At 40.2% G+C, this 13,921-nt stretch overlaps 1 long non-coding RNA gene across 1 annotated transcript in view; it reads left to right on the forward strand.

The window, feature by feature from the left end:
• The window catches only part of LOC131832274 (uncharacterized), a 49,344-nt gene that overhangs the window by 15,339 nt on the left and 20,084 nt on the right, over positions 1 to 13,921 (forward strand). The window contains exon 3 of the long non-coding RNA XR_009353974.1: positions 7,556 to 7,627. This is a non-coding gene — a long non-coding RNA (uncharacterized LOC131832274). The remainder of the gene's footprint in view (positions 1 to 7,555; positions 7,628 to 13,921) is intronic.

The following is a 13,921-nucleotide window of genomic DNA, read 5'->3' on the forward strand; positions in this document are numbered from 1 at the left end:
TCACCAAAATACTAGCCAATAGGATTCAACAGTACATTAAAAGGATTATTCACCACGACCAAGTGGGATTTATTCCAGGGCTGCAAGGTTGGTTCAACATCCGCAAATCAGTCAATGTGATACAACACATCAATAAAAGAAAGAACAAGAACCATGTGATACTCTCAATAGATGCTGAAAAAGCATTTGACAAAGTACAGCATCCCTTCCTGATCAAAACTCTTCCAAGTGTAGGGATAGAGGGCACATACCTCAATATCATCAAAGCCATCTATGAAAAACCCACCGCAAATATCATTCTCAGTGGAGAAAAACTGAAAGCTTTTCCGCTAAGGTCAGGAACACGGCAGGGATGTCCATTATCACCACTGCTATTCAACATAGTACTAGAGGTCCTAGCCTCAGCAATCAGACAACAAAAGGAAATTAAAGGCATCCAAATCGGCAAAGAAGAAGTCAAATTATCACTCTTCGCAGATGATATGATACTATATGTGGAAAACCCAAAAGACTCCACTCCAAAACTGCTAGAACTTGTACAGGAATTCAGTAAAGTGTCAGGATATAAAATCAATGCACAGAAATCAGTTGCATTTCTCTACACCAACAACAAGACAGAAGAAAGAGAAATCAAGGAGTCAATCCCATTTACAATTGCACCCCAAACCATAAGATACCTAGGAATAAACCTAACCAAAGAGGCACAGAATCTATACTCAGAAAACTATAAATTACTCATGAAAGAAATTGAGGAAGACACAAAGAAATGGAAAAATGTTCCATGCTCCTGGATTGGAAGAATAAATATTGTGAAAATGTCTATGCTACCTAAAGCAATCTACACATTTAATGCAATTCCTATCAAAGTACCATCCATCTTTTTCAAAGAAATGGAACAAATAATTCTAAAATTTATATGGAACCAGAAAAGACCTCGAATAGCCAAAGGGATATTGAAAAAGAAAGCCAACGTTGGTGGCATCACAATTCCGGACTTCAAGCTCTATTACAAAGCTGTCATCATCAAGACAGCATGGTACTGGCACAAAAACAGACACATAGATCAATGGAACAGAATAGAGAGCCCAGAAATAGACCCTCAACTCTATGGTCAACTCATCAACAAAGCAGGAAAGAATGTCCAATGGAAAAAAGACAGCCTCTTCAATAAATGGTGCTGGGAAAATTGGACAGCCACATGCAGAAAAATGAAATTGGACCATTTCCTTACACTACACATGAAAAAAGACTCAAAATGGGTGAAGGACCTCAATGTGCGAAAGGAATCCATCAAAATCCTTGAGGACAACACAGGCAGCAACCTCTTCGACCTCTGCCGCAGCAACATCTTCCTAGGAACAACGCCAAAGGCAAGGGAAGCAAGGGCAAAAATGAACTATTGGGATTTCATCAAGATCAAAAGCTTTTGCACAGCAAAGGAAACAGTTAATAAAATCAAAAGACAACTGACAGAATGGGAGAAGATATTTGCAAACGACATATCAGATAAAGGACTAGTGTCCAAAATCTATAAAGAACTTAGCAAACTCCACACCCAAAGAACAAATAATCCAATCAAGAAATGGGCAGAGGACATGAACAGACAGAAGACATCCAGATGGCCAACAGACACATGAAAAAGTGCTCCATATCACTAGGCATCAGGGAAATACAAATCAAAACCACAATGAGGTATCACCTCACACCAGTCAGAATGGCTAAAATCAACAAGTCAGGAAATGACAGAAGCTGGCAAGGATGCGGAGAAAGGGGAACCCTCCTACACTGTTGGTGGGAATGCAAGCTGGTGCAGCCACTCTGGAAAACAGCATGGAGGTTCCTCAAAATGTTGAAAATAGAACTGCCCTATGACCCAGCAATTGCACTATTGGGTATTTACCCTAAAGATACAAACGTAGTGATCCAAAGGGGCACGTGCACCCGAATGTTTATAGCAGCAATGTCCACAATAGCCAAACTATGGAAAGAACCTAGATGTCCATCAACAGATGAATGGATCAAGAAGATGTGGTATATATACACAATGGAATACTATGCAGCCATCAAAAGAAATGAAATCTTGCCATTTGCGACAACATGGATGGAACTAGAGCGTATCATGCTTAGCGAAATAAGTCAAGCGGAGAAAGACAACTATCATATGATCTCCCTGATATGAGGAAGTGGTGATGCAACATGGGGGCTTAAGTGGGTAGAAGAAGAATCAATGAAACAAGATGGAATTGGGAAGGAGACAAACCATAAGTGACTCTTAATCTCACAAAACAGAGGGTTGCTGGGGGTAGGGAGGTTGGGAGAAGGGGGTGGGATTATGGACATTGGGGAGGGTATGTGCTTTGGTGAGTGCTGTGAAGTGTGTAAACCTGGTGATTCACAGACCTGTACCCCTGGGGATAAAAATATATGTTTATAAAAAATTAAAAATTTAAAATTTAAAAAAAAAAAACTGTGCTACAGGATTCTGAAGGGAGAGTGTGTCCCCTGCCCCCCACCACGGACCCAGCAGCATCGCTATCTATACCCCGTATCTCGGGCAATCTTGGTGGCATTCTCTTATGTAAAGTACATCAGAGTGCCCTGTAAACCCTGATCCAACTGCTGCCTTCTGTGTAAGCCCAAGTCTGCCTCTTGGCCAGGCCAGCCATTGGCACCCCTTTCCACTCTCTCCCCTTCCTGCCATTCTCTGTTTTCAGAACTCCCTCTAACCATGCAGACTTCTAAGGGCTTCCATCCTTCCCTCCCAAAAGCCCCCACTCTACCATCTCCTCACAGTCTTCCCAGAGAGCAACAGAGTGAGTTCATCCATCTGGCTAGGCTCTTGTTGACCCAGACCCACAGCAACACCAGAGTCGTGCCTCAGAAAGTGGGTGTTAGAGAGAGAGAGGTGCTGTCACTAGTGACATCATCTGGACTTGACAAAACTCACATGTGTTCGATTTATTCTGCATCTGGGGTGAAGCAGGTTTGCTGACCCCCATCCCTTTAAGTCTTCTCTGGATGCTCCTTTTCTGGATACTGACTTCACTGGGACATACGTGAACTAGTTGGGTGAGGAGCCCCTGCCTCTGTCACTCTCCACCCTTCTCACTCTGGTCTCTGCCTGGGAACACTGACCTATAGGCATTTCATCAAAGGATTCCTTTGCTCTCTGCTACCTGGGAAGACTGTGAAGAAATGGTACAGTGAGGGCTTTCAGGAGTGACACTCCATTTTTAATTTTTTAATCAGAACAATTTTAGAGGAAAACAAGATGTTGCAACCTCCGTATTTTGACTTCAAATACACTTTAACCTGGTCACAAAAAAAAAAAAAAAAATAGACATTGTAGAAATAATCAACACAGATTTAAATCAGAAGAGCTAAAGCTATAAATGTTAAATTTAATAATGACAAAAAGCGAACTGAAGAATCTCATTGTTTTGGTAATTCTCAAAACTACAAAAATCGACCCAGTTAAAATCACATTTTGTAGAAATAACACAAAATAAAACTGACAAAGGCAAAAACTGCTCACAACCAAACTTGTTATTGACTTTTAAAATTGACTAAAAAATCAAATCATCTTGTCAAAAATTGCACCTATAAAACCTAACCCAGGAAAATTAGACTTGGTAGAAAATGACCACAAAAGAAAACTCAAAATTGCTGAAGTCAAAGTTGGGAAAATTTAATACAAGTACAAAATGTGATCATTGAATTAAGTCCAAATTATTTTAATGAAGTAAAAATACTGAAAATTATGTGACTCCACAGTAAAAAGAGAATTGATCAAAGAATTAAGTTAACTCAAAAGAGTTGTTTCCAGAAAATAAGTTCTTGATGATATTCTCAGAAATGTTGGAATAATTCTGATGAAAGTGTTTGTATTCGTTTAAGAAAAAAGTACTGAGGGTCAAAACAACTGTGAGAGGAAAATATCCTTTGTGGAATTTCTCAGATAGCCCCCATTCCCCAGGCTTCCAGTTTTAATGCTTTCTTATTTTTTAAAGTTTCATTTATTTATTTTGAGGAGAGAGGAAGAGAGTAGGGAGGGGCAGAAGAAGAAGGAAAGAGAATCTCAAGCAGACTCTGCACTGAGTGTGAAGCCTGATAAGGGGTTCCAGCTCATGACCCTGAGATCATGACCCAAGCCAAAACCAAGAGTGGAATGCTTAACTGACTGAGCCACTCAGGCCACCCCTAATGCTTTATCATTTGGGGGAATATCTAGGATCTTCTTCTAGGGTTCTAACAACTTCTTCTACATCTAAATACCATGGACTCAAAAAATGACCTTAGCAAGTTGCTAAGGTCAAGTTAAGTTTACTATAAGGCATGAAGTTTCACAGATACCCTTACCACTTCCAAGGGAATTCAGACTTTAAAAGCAACCTACCTGTCACCTCACACCCATTAGGATGTCTACTATCAAATAACAACGACAACCATCAACCCACCAACCAACCAGAAAAATCACATGTGTTGGTGAGGGTGCAGAGAAACCGAAAGCCTTGTACACTGTGCAGCCACTGTGGAAAACAGTATGGCAGTTGCTTTCAAAAATTAAAAATAGAATTAGGATGGGATCCAGGAATACCAATTCAGAGTATATATCCAAAAGAATTGAAAGCAGGGGCTCAAAGAGATGTTGGCTCACTCATGTTCATAGCAACATTATTCATAAGAGCCAAGAAGGAGAAGCAACCCTTCTCCTTCTCATCTCCTTCATCTGTGGGATAAACAAACTGATACATATATATATGGTGTTCAGTTATTCAGCCTTAAAAAGGAAAGAAGTCCCATCACTTGCTACAGCATGGATGTACCTGAAGGATGTTACACTGAGTGAAATAAGCCAGCTACAAAAGGACAAATACTGTATGATTCCACTATGTAAAGAATGGAAAGCAGGGACTAGGCAGAGCGAGAAGTAGGGACTCGTTTAATGGGTGTAGAGCTTCAGTCTTGTGAGAGGAAAAGTTCTAGAACTCTGTTGCACAGCTTCAGTCTTGTGAGAGGAAAAGTTCTAGAACTCTGTTGCACTCCAGATCCCTGGAGTCCTGGGATCAAGTCCTGCATGGGGCTCCCTGCTCCACGGGGAGTCTGCTTCTCCTTTGACCTTCTCCTTTTTCATGCTCTCACACTCTCTCTCTCTCTCTCTCTCTCTCTCAAATAAATAAATAAAATCTTTAAAAAAAAAAAAAGAGTAATGAACTATGCATTTAAAACTGATGAAGGTGGTAAATTTTGTGTGTTTTCACCACAATTTTTAAAAAATCAAGCGATATGAATTTGTAATAGGTAGAACTTAAACAGAGTGGACAATTTAGGAAGTTGAGGCAACAGCCTAAAAAAATGTCTCTCCAAGTTTTCCATGACATTCTCTTTGGGTTAGGCAAAATAAATCCAGTTGACCTGAAAGCCATAGCTTTAGAGAAGAAGCTTCTCAAAAGTCTCATGCTTTGTCTCTAAAACAGGTTTCAAATTTTGCCTACCACTTCATACTAGATCAGAGTTTATTTTTATATAGAAATGACATTGTAGGGACACCTGGATGGCTCATTCGGTTAAGCCACTGCCTTTGGCTCTCAGGGTCCTAGGATTGAGTCCCGCATGGGTCTCCTTGCTCGGTGGGGAGCCTGCTGCCCCCTCTGCTTGTGCTCTCTCTCTCTCTCTCTCTCTGACAAGTAAATAAAATCTTGAAAGGAAGGAAGGAAGGAAGGAAGAAAGAGAAGGAAAGAAAACATTGTAATTACCAGTGCAAGGGAGAGTCTGTGTTTCTTTGAGGACAGTTCCATGCTGAATCATAAGCTTTTACACATGTTAGTGCAAAAAGAAAGAAATTTAAGCCAACATGGAAAAGGAGGCTTACACTGATCTGTATATGACAAAAAAATAGAGTGTAAAAATTGCAAACTTTTCTCCTCCCAAATCATCAGTGATAATGACACCCCAAGAAGACTCATTGTATATATCCTTAGTTTCACACTATCTCTTGGATCAGTACCTCACACACCTAAAGCTACAAGATACTCCAGTGGAGAAGAATATGCCAGTGTTTGAAGCCATAGCATCTGGGCAGAACCACCAGGCTTCAGGATGTAGTGTCTCCATGAGAGAGAAAATTCCCCTTTCCCACTGCCCTCTCTCTAAGCTGATGTTCCCAAAGAGAGAATTTCTGGTCACTTCCCTGGAAGGAGAACGAAGACATTACAGGTTTGCCACCAGTCATGCTCGGTGCTGGAAGGAACACTGAACTTTCTGGAGCACCATCCATACCTCTGTCTTTTTGGAAAACTCCTACATGGACCTCAACACTGTGCTTGGGCGTCACCTCCTGGTGAGGCCTCTGCGAAGTCCACCCGTCCAGCCGCCACGCCTCACTCGCTCTTGGGGCCACATTAGACCACAGGACTTAAGACTCTCCGTTGCAGGATCCCAGTCCTGGCTGAGCTCAGATGCTTTGGATGACAGAAGGACACATAAGGCAGCAAGAAGCAGAGACATCATCCAGGCAGTCTCACAGTCCAGCCACGGGGAGCCCTGAAACCCTGGGAAGGAACTAATGATAAAAACAGACTTGCCCTGGGAGAAGGGACCTTCGGCTCCTTCTTCCTATGACGATGCCAGACGCCGAGTTTGGATCCTCTCTCTGTACCTCCTGCTTCTGCTTCTGACCAGTTCACCTGTCACCTCCACTTCTGTTTCTCCCTAATTTTACTCTGGTGCTGTAATTTTTTGGGATTTTCACAGTCAAAACTGTCAACGACAGGTCATCGGTTGGGTGAGTAAGTTGTGTCCATTCTCGGGCAGAATGACTATATCAGGCCTCCCCAGAGTCCCTGGTAGGTCTGAAGATGGTTGCTTTTGGTCGAGTTGCAGGCTTCTGTCTGGGCAGTTCAGTCATGGCCAAGTAACAAGGTTGCGTGGCTCACAAGGCAATTTGTGCACAATTCCATTATTGCATATATCATAACGTAATCGAATTGTTTTCCCACATACTCAGTTCCCTACAAAACTAGAAACCCAAGGCCAGTGACAGCAGTCTCCCATCTTTGCACCTTGAACCCCTAGCACATCACCTGATACATAGTAAACTTTCAGTGAAAGTCTGGTGAGGGTAAGTGAAATACAGATGAAATCAGAAAACCTGAGTTCAGGTTCTGACTTTGCCATTTCATAGCTATGTGAACTGGGGCCAATTATGTAATCTTTCCAAACCTCCCTGTCCTTTTCTGTTAAAAGATACTGTTGTGATTAAATACTAAATGAAATGTGGACATACCTCAGGACTTGGCCCACAGTTGCTCTGTGTTTATGTCTATAATACATTATATGTTATATTTAAGTTAATGATATTCAAATAACACAATTTTATAATTATATTAAAATATATAATTACCTAATTATTAAGGTGTGCTAAAATATATTAATATGCAATATCTAACTATACAGTAAAATTGATGCATAATATATAATCAATATTTTTTTTTCTCTTTTTGGATCACTGCCATGTACTGTAATTATGTCTAAATATATCTTGTCTCCCCCTCAGAGGGTGAATTTGAAGGAGGGGATCTATGTCTCAGCCTTTGCACCACCACCTCACCCCATATGTCTGCACTAAGTAAGTATTTAAAATAAATGAATGGTGTGTGTTTGGTGGGGGGCAATGGATTTGAAAATGGCATTTGCTTAAAAGCTCTAGATCTTAACAGTTTTCAAGAATTAAAAACAAGCAGGACATAGGAAGCATCACCAATAAATCATGGTCAAACGTAAGTTTCAGTATCTCTGGGTGCCTAGCAATCTTCTAACAGCCAAATGGAAGCAAGGCTGACCGCGTTCCAATTTTCCAGTGTGTGTCTCCACCTGCTGTATTTACTGGAAAGCAGCGAAGCACTCCTTCTCGTACTAAGTTTTTCAAGCACATATCTCTGGCGACCTCAGCCCCACGTTGGGCACAGTTACCTGCACATTTCCGCGGGCACCACTAGGGGGCAGGCCTTTCCTCCAGATGTACTCCTGAGCTGGCACGCAATGGGGGGAGGGAAGGGGGCGTGAAATAAAAGAATGTGCCAGCGTCGTTAGGTTTGTTTCTAAATGGAAAAATACATGTGGGCAAGTCCAGATTTGTATTGTGTTCCCTTAATTAGTTATGCAATCTTTCGGCTCACCTTTCCTTTTGTTTTCTATTTCCTTGTTCAGGTTCTTCTTTGCCTTGTAACAAATAAACCTTTTATTCATTTATTTATTTTTAGAGGCTTGACCCACAAAAATAAATCAAGATGAGGTAACACAAGTAAACACCGCATAATTTAGTTGGTGAAGGTTAAAAACCTGAGGCTTCATTTGGATTTGTTGTTTTTCAAATAAAGAATTTTTTTTAAAGGAGAGGTTTGATTTCCCTAATTGTTCATATTTTGCTGGCTTGGCCGGAAGGGAAAGGGAAAAGAAAGAAAACTAAGAGAGATTCTGTGTGTGTGTGTGTGTGTGTGTGTGTGTGTGTGTGTATGCATGTGCACATGCTTGCAGATGTAAGGGAGTGGGGCTGGGGGCAGGGGGAGAGGAAGGACCGTCCAAGCAGATGTTGAGGGGTTGTTTGGTCCCAGGTCACACTGGCCTGTGAACTCTATGAGGCCACCAGGAGCCAGGAGCGGTTCTGGACACTAGTTCCGCTGTAGCCTTGGAGCAGTCATTCTGCTCACATCTCAGTTGCCTTGTCTAGAATGTGAGAAATGTATACTGAAAGAGCTTCTAATAAAAGTATGAGCCTGTGTTGAGGGAGAGAAAACATAAGGGGGGTGATGGAAATGGGGGATGAATATGCAGGGAGAGTTCAGAGAATAACCATTACAAAGAAACAACTGAACAAACCAACAAAGAAACTTTGAAGCTAGAACTTTCTTCCAGCCATCCTGACTGTAGAGACACACTTCCATGGAGACTTCCCTTTGAAATATTTCCTCACGTGGTGGGAATGCTCAGCCACTGGGCTGCCTTCTGTCCCACTCTCTGGACTGTCCAGGGAAGACAGGTAGGTATCTGAGCCATCAAGCAGAGATGTAGCAGTGTTGAGGTCGGCTAGTCTTGGCTGGGCAAGAGAGGAGCAGTTTCCAACCCAAAATGACAAACTAACAAAATTCACAACAAGAACTGACTCATGCCTAGTTAGAGCAGTGGTCAAAAAATAAAATAAAATAAAATAACGTCCCCCTGGGGATGGTACTGCTACCCTTCCATGGCTGGGGTTAGCTCTGTTGCCTCAGTGAGTGTTGGCTTTTTATAATTTTTGGAAAATGCCACTCTTTTTATTTTACCTCCACAGTAGCAATTACTCTAATCTTATAGAACTCTAATAATCAGCTGGGCTGTGGGTTCAGAGCCATTACCACTGTCTGACTTCATAATAGCCAATTAATTACTACTTACAGAGTTTCAATTATTTTTTATCTTAATATGTCTGAGAGTTCTCTCCAGATAATCATTGAAGGAGTTTCCACCCCATTTGATTACACCCATGAAACTATCTCTCTGAGGAGCATAAAAGATTGTTACTTTGCCTGTAACAAATATATATGAAGAATTCAAAGTACTATACTTTGAATTTGTTACAACTGCAATTTCCATTAGCCACCACTAGGGGATGTGCTAAATTCTTTTTTTTTTTTTTTTTTTTTTTTTTTTTTTTTTTTTTTTTTTGACTTTTAAACATTTTTTTTTAATTTTTTATTTTTTATAAACATATATTTTTTATATACATATATTTTTATCCCCAGGTCTGTGAATCACCAGGTTTACACACTTCACAGCACTCACCAAATCACATACCCTCCCCAATGTCCATAATCCCACCCCCTTCTCCCCAACCCCCTCCCCCCGGCAACCCTCAGTTTGTTTTGTGAGATTAAGAGTCACTTATGGTTTGTCTCCATTTTAATGATTATATTTCATATATGTTTGCATTTGATTCGTAGCTCCCTTTTTAAAGTCTTTATATTTATAAATGCTTTATAAATGTTGGTCTATCATTTGCATTTGCATTTTATCAGAAAAAAATAATTTTTCTTTTTTTTTTTTTTTTTTTTTTTTTATTTTTTATAAACATATATTTTTTATATACATATATTTTTATCCCCAGGTCTGTGAATCACCAGGTTTACACACTTCACAGCACTCACCAAATCACATACCCTCCCCAATGTCCATAATCCCACCCCCTTCTCCCCAACCCCCTCCCCCCGGCAACCCTCAGTTTGTTTTGTGAGATTAAGAGTCACTTATGGTTTGTCTCCCTCCCAATCCCATCTTGTTTCATTTATTCTTCTACCCACTTAAGCCTCCATGTTGCATCACCACTTCCTCATATCAGGGAGATCATATGATAGTTGTCTTTCTCTGCTTGACTTATTTCGCTAAGCATGATACGCTCTAGTTCCATCCATGTTGTTGCAAATGGCAAGATTTCATTTCTTTTGATGGCTGCATAGTATTCCATTGTGTATATATACCACATCTTCTTGATCCATTCATCTGTTGATGGACATCTAGGTTCTTTCCATAGTTTGGCTATTGTGGACATTGCTGCTATAAACATTCGGGTGCATGTGTCCCTTTGGATCACTACATTTGTATCTTTAGGGTAAATACCCAATAGTGCAATTGCTGGGTCATAGGGCAGTTCTATTTTCAACATTTTGAGGAACCTCCATGCTGTTTTCCAGAGTGGCTGCACCAGCTTGCATTCCCACCAACAGTGTAGGAGGGTTCCCCTTTCTCCGCATCCTCGCCAGCATCTGTCATTTCCTGACTTGTTGATTTTAGCCATTCTGACTGGTGTGAGGTGATATCTCATTGTGGTTTTGATTTGTATTTCCCTGATGCCAAGTGATATGGAGCACTTTTTCATGTGTCTGTTGGCCATCTGGATGTCTTCTTTGCAGAAATGTCTGTTCATGTCTTCTGCCCATTTCTTGATTGGATTATTTGTTCTTTGGGTGTTGAGTTTGCTAAGTTCTTTATAGATTCTGGACACTAGTCCTTTATCTGATATGTCGTTTGCAAATATCTTCTCCCATTCTGTCAGTTGTCTTTTGATTTTGTTAACTGTTTCCTTTGCTGTGCAAAAGCTTTTGATCTTGATGAAATCCCAGTAGTTCATTTTTTCCCTTGCTTCCCTTGCCTTTTGCGTTGTTCCTAGGAAGATGTTGCTGCGGCAGAGGTCGAAGAGGTTGCTGCCCGTGTTCTCCTCAAGGATTTTGATGGATTCCTTTCGTACATTGAGGTCCTTCATCCATTTTGAGTCTATTTTTGTGTGTGGTGTAAGGAAATGGTCCAATTTCATTTTTCTGCATGTGGCTGTCCAATTTTCCCAGCACCATTTATTGAAAAGGCTGTCTTTTTTCCATTGGACATTCTTTCCTGCTTTGTCGAAGATTAGTTGACCATAGAGTTGAGGGTCTATTTCTGGGCTCTCTATTCTGTTCCATTGATCTATGTGTCTGTTTTTGTGCCAGTACCATGCTGTCTTGATGATGACAGCTTTGTAATAGAGCTTGAAGTCCGGAATTGTGATGCCACCAACGTTGGCTTTCTTTTTCAATATCCCTTTGGCTATTCGAGGTCTTTTCTGGTTCCATATAAATTTTAGAATTATTTGTTCCATTTCTTTGAAAAAGATGGATGGTACTTTGATAGGAATTGCATTAAATGTGTAGATTGCTTTAGGTAGCATAGACATTTTCACAATATTTATTCTTCCAATCCAGGAGCATGGAACATTTTTCCATTTCTTTGTGTCTTCCTCAATTTCTTTCATGAGTACTTTATAGTTTTCTGAGTATAGATTCTGTGTCTCTTTGGTTAGGTTTATTCCTAGGTATCTTATGGTTTTGGATGCAATTGTAAATGGGATTGACTCCTTAATATCTCTTTCTTCTGTCTTGCTGTTGGTGTAGAGAAATGCAACTGATTTCTGTGCATTGATTTTATATCCTGACACTTTACTGAATTCCTGTATAAGTTCTAGCAGTTTTGGAGTGGAGTCTTTTGGGTTTTCCACATATAGTATCATATCATCTGCGAAGAGTGATAATTTGACTTCTTCTTTGCCGATTTGGATGCCTTTAATTTCCTTTTGTTGTCTGATTGCTGAGGCTAGGACCTCTAGTACGATGTTGAATAGCAGTGGTGATAATGGACATCCCTGCCGTGTTCCTGACCTTAGCGGAAAAGCTTTCAGTTTTTCTCCATTGAGAATGATATTTGCGGTGGGTTTTTCATAGATGGCTTTGATGATATTGAGGTATGTGCCCTCTATCCCTACACTTTGAAGAGTTTTGATCAGGAAGGGATGTTGTACTTTGTCAAATGCTTTTTCAGCATCTATTGAGAGTATCATATGGTTCTTGTTTTTACTTTTATTGATGTGTTGTATCACATTGACTGATTTGCGGATGTTGAACCAACCTTGCAGCCCTGGAATAAATCCCACTTGGTCGTGGTGAATAATCTTTTTAATGTACTGTTGAATCCGATTGGCTAGTATTTTGTTGAGTATTTTCGCATCTGTGTTCATCAAGGATATCGGTCTATAGCTCTCTTTTTTGGTGGGATCCTTGTCTGGTTTTGGGATCAAGGTGATGCTGGCCTCATAAAATGAGTTTGGAAGTTTTCCTTCCATTTCTATTTTTTGGAACAGTTTCAGGAGAATAGGAATTAGTTCTTCTTTAAATGTTTGGTAGAATTCCCCCGGGAAGCCGTCTGGCCCTGGGCTTTTGTTTGTTTGGAGATTTTTAATGACTGTTTCAATCTCCTTACTGGTTATGGGTCTGTTCAGGCTTTCTATTTCTTCATGGTTCAGTTGTGGTAGTTTATATGTTTCTAGGAATGCATCCATTTCTTCCAGATTGTCAAATTTATTGCCGTAGAGTTGCTCATAGTATGTTCTTATAATAGTTTGTATTTCCTTGGTGTTAGTTGTGATCTCTCCTCTTTCATTCATTATTTTATTTATTTGGGTCCTTTCTCTTTTCTTTTTGATAAGTCGGGCCAGGGGTTTATCAATTTTATTAATTCTTTCAAAGAACCAGCTCCTAGTTTCGTTGATTTGTTCTATTGTTTTTTTGGTTTCTATTTCATTGATTTCTGCTCTGATCTTTATGATTTCTCTTCTCCTGCTGGGCTTAGGGTTTCTTTCTTGTTCCTTCTCCAGCTCCTTTAGGTGTAGGGTTAGGTTGTGTACCTGAGACCTTTCTTGTTTCTTGAGAAAGGCTTGTACCGCTATATATTTTCCTCTCAGGACTGCCTTTGTTGTGTCCCACAGATTTTGAACCGTTGTATTTTCATTATCATTTGTTTCCATGATTTTTTTCAATTCTTCTTTAATTTCCCGGTTGACCCATTCATTCTTTAGAAGGATACTGTTTAGTCTCCATGTATTTGGGTTCTTTCCAAACTTCCTTTTGTGGTTGAGTTCTAGCTTTAGAGCATTGTGGTCTGAAAATATGCAGGGAATGATCCCAATCTTTTGATACCGGTTGAGTCCTGATTTAGGACCGAGGATGTGATCTATTCTGGAGAATGTACCATGTGCACTAGAGAAGAATGTGTATTCTGTTGCTTTGGGATGAAATATTCTGAATATATCTGTGATGTCCATCTGGTCCAGTGTGTCATTTAAGGCCTTTATTTCCTTGCTGATCTTTTGCTTGGATGACCTGTCCATTTCAGTGAGGGGAATATTAAAGTCCCCTACTATTATTGTATTGTTGTTTATGTGTTTCTTTGATTTTGTTATTAATTGGTTTATATAGTTGGCTGCTCCCACGTTGGGGGCATAGATATTTAAAATTGTTAAATCTTCTTGTTGGACAGACCCTTTGAGTATGATATAGTGTCCTTCCTCATCTCTTATTACAGT

This window comes from Mustela lutreola, chromosome 5 (assembly GCF_030435805.1).
Source record: "Mustela lutreola isolate mMusLut2 chromosome 5, mMusLut2.pri, whole genome shotgun sequence".
NCBI classification, from domain to species: Eukaryota; Metazoa; Chordata; class Mammalia; order Carnivora; family Mustelidae; genus Mustela; species Mustela lutreola.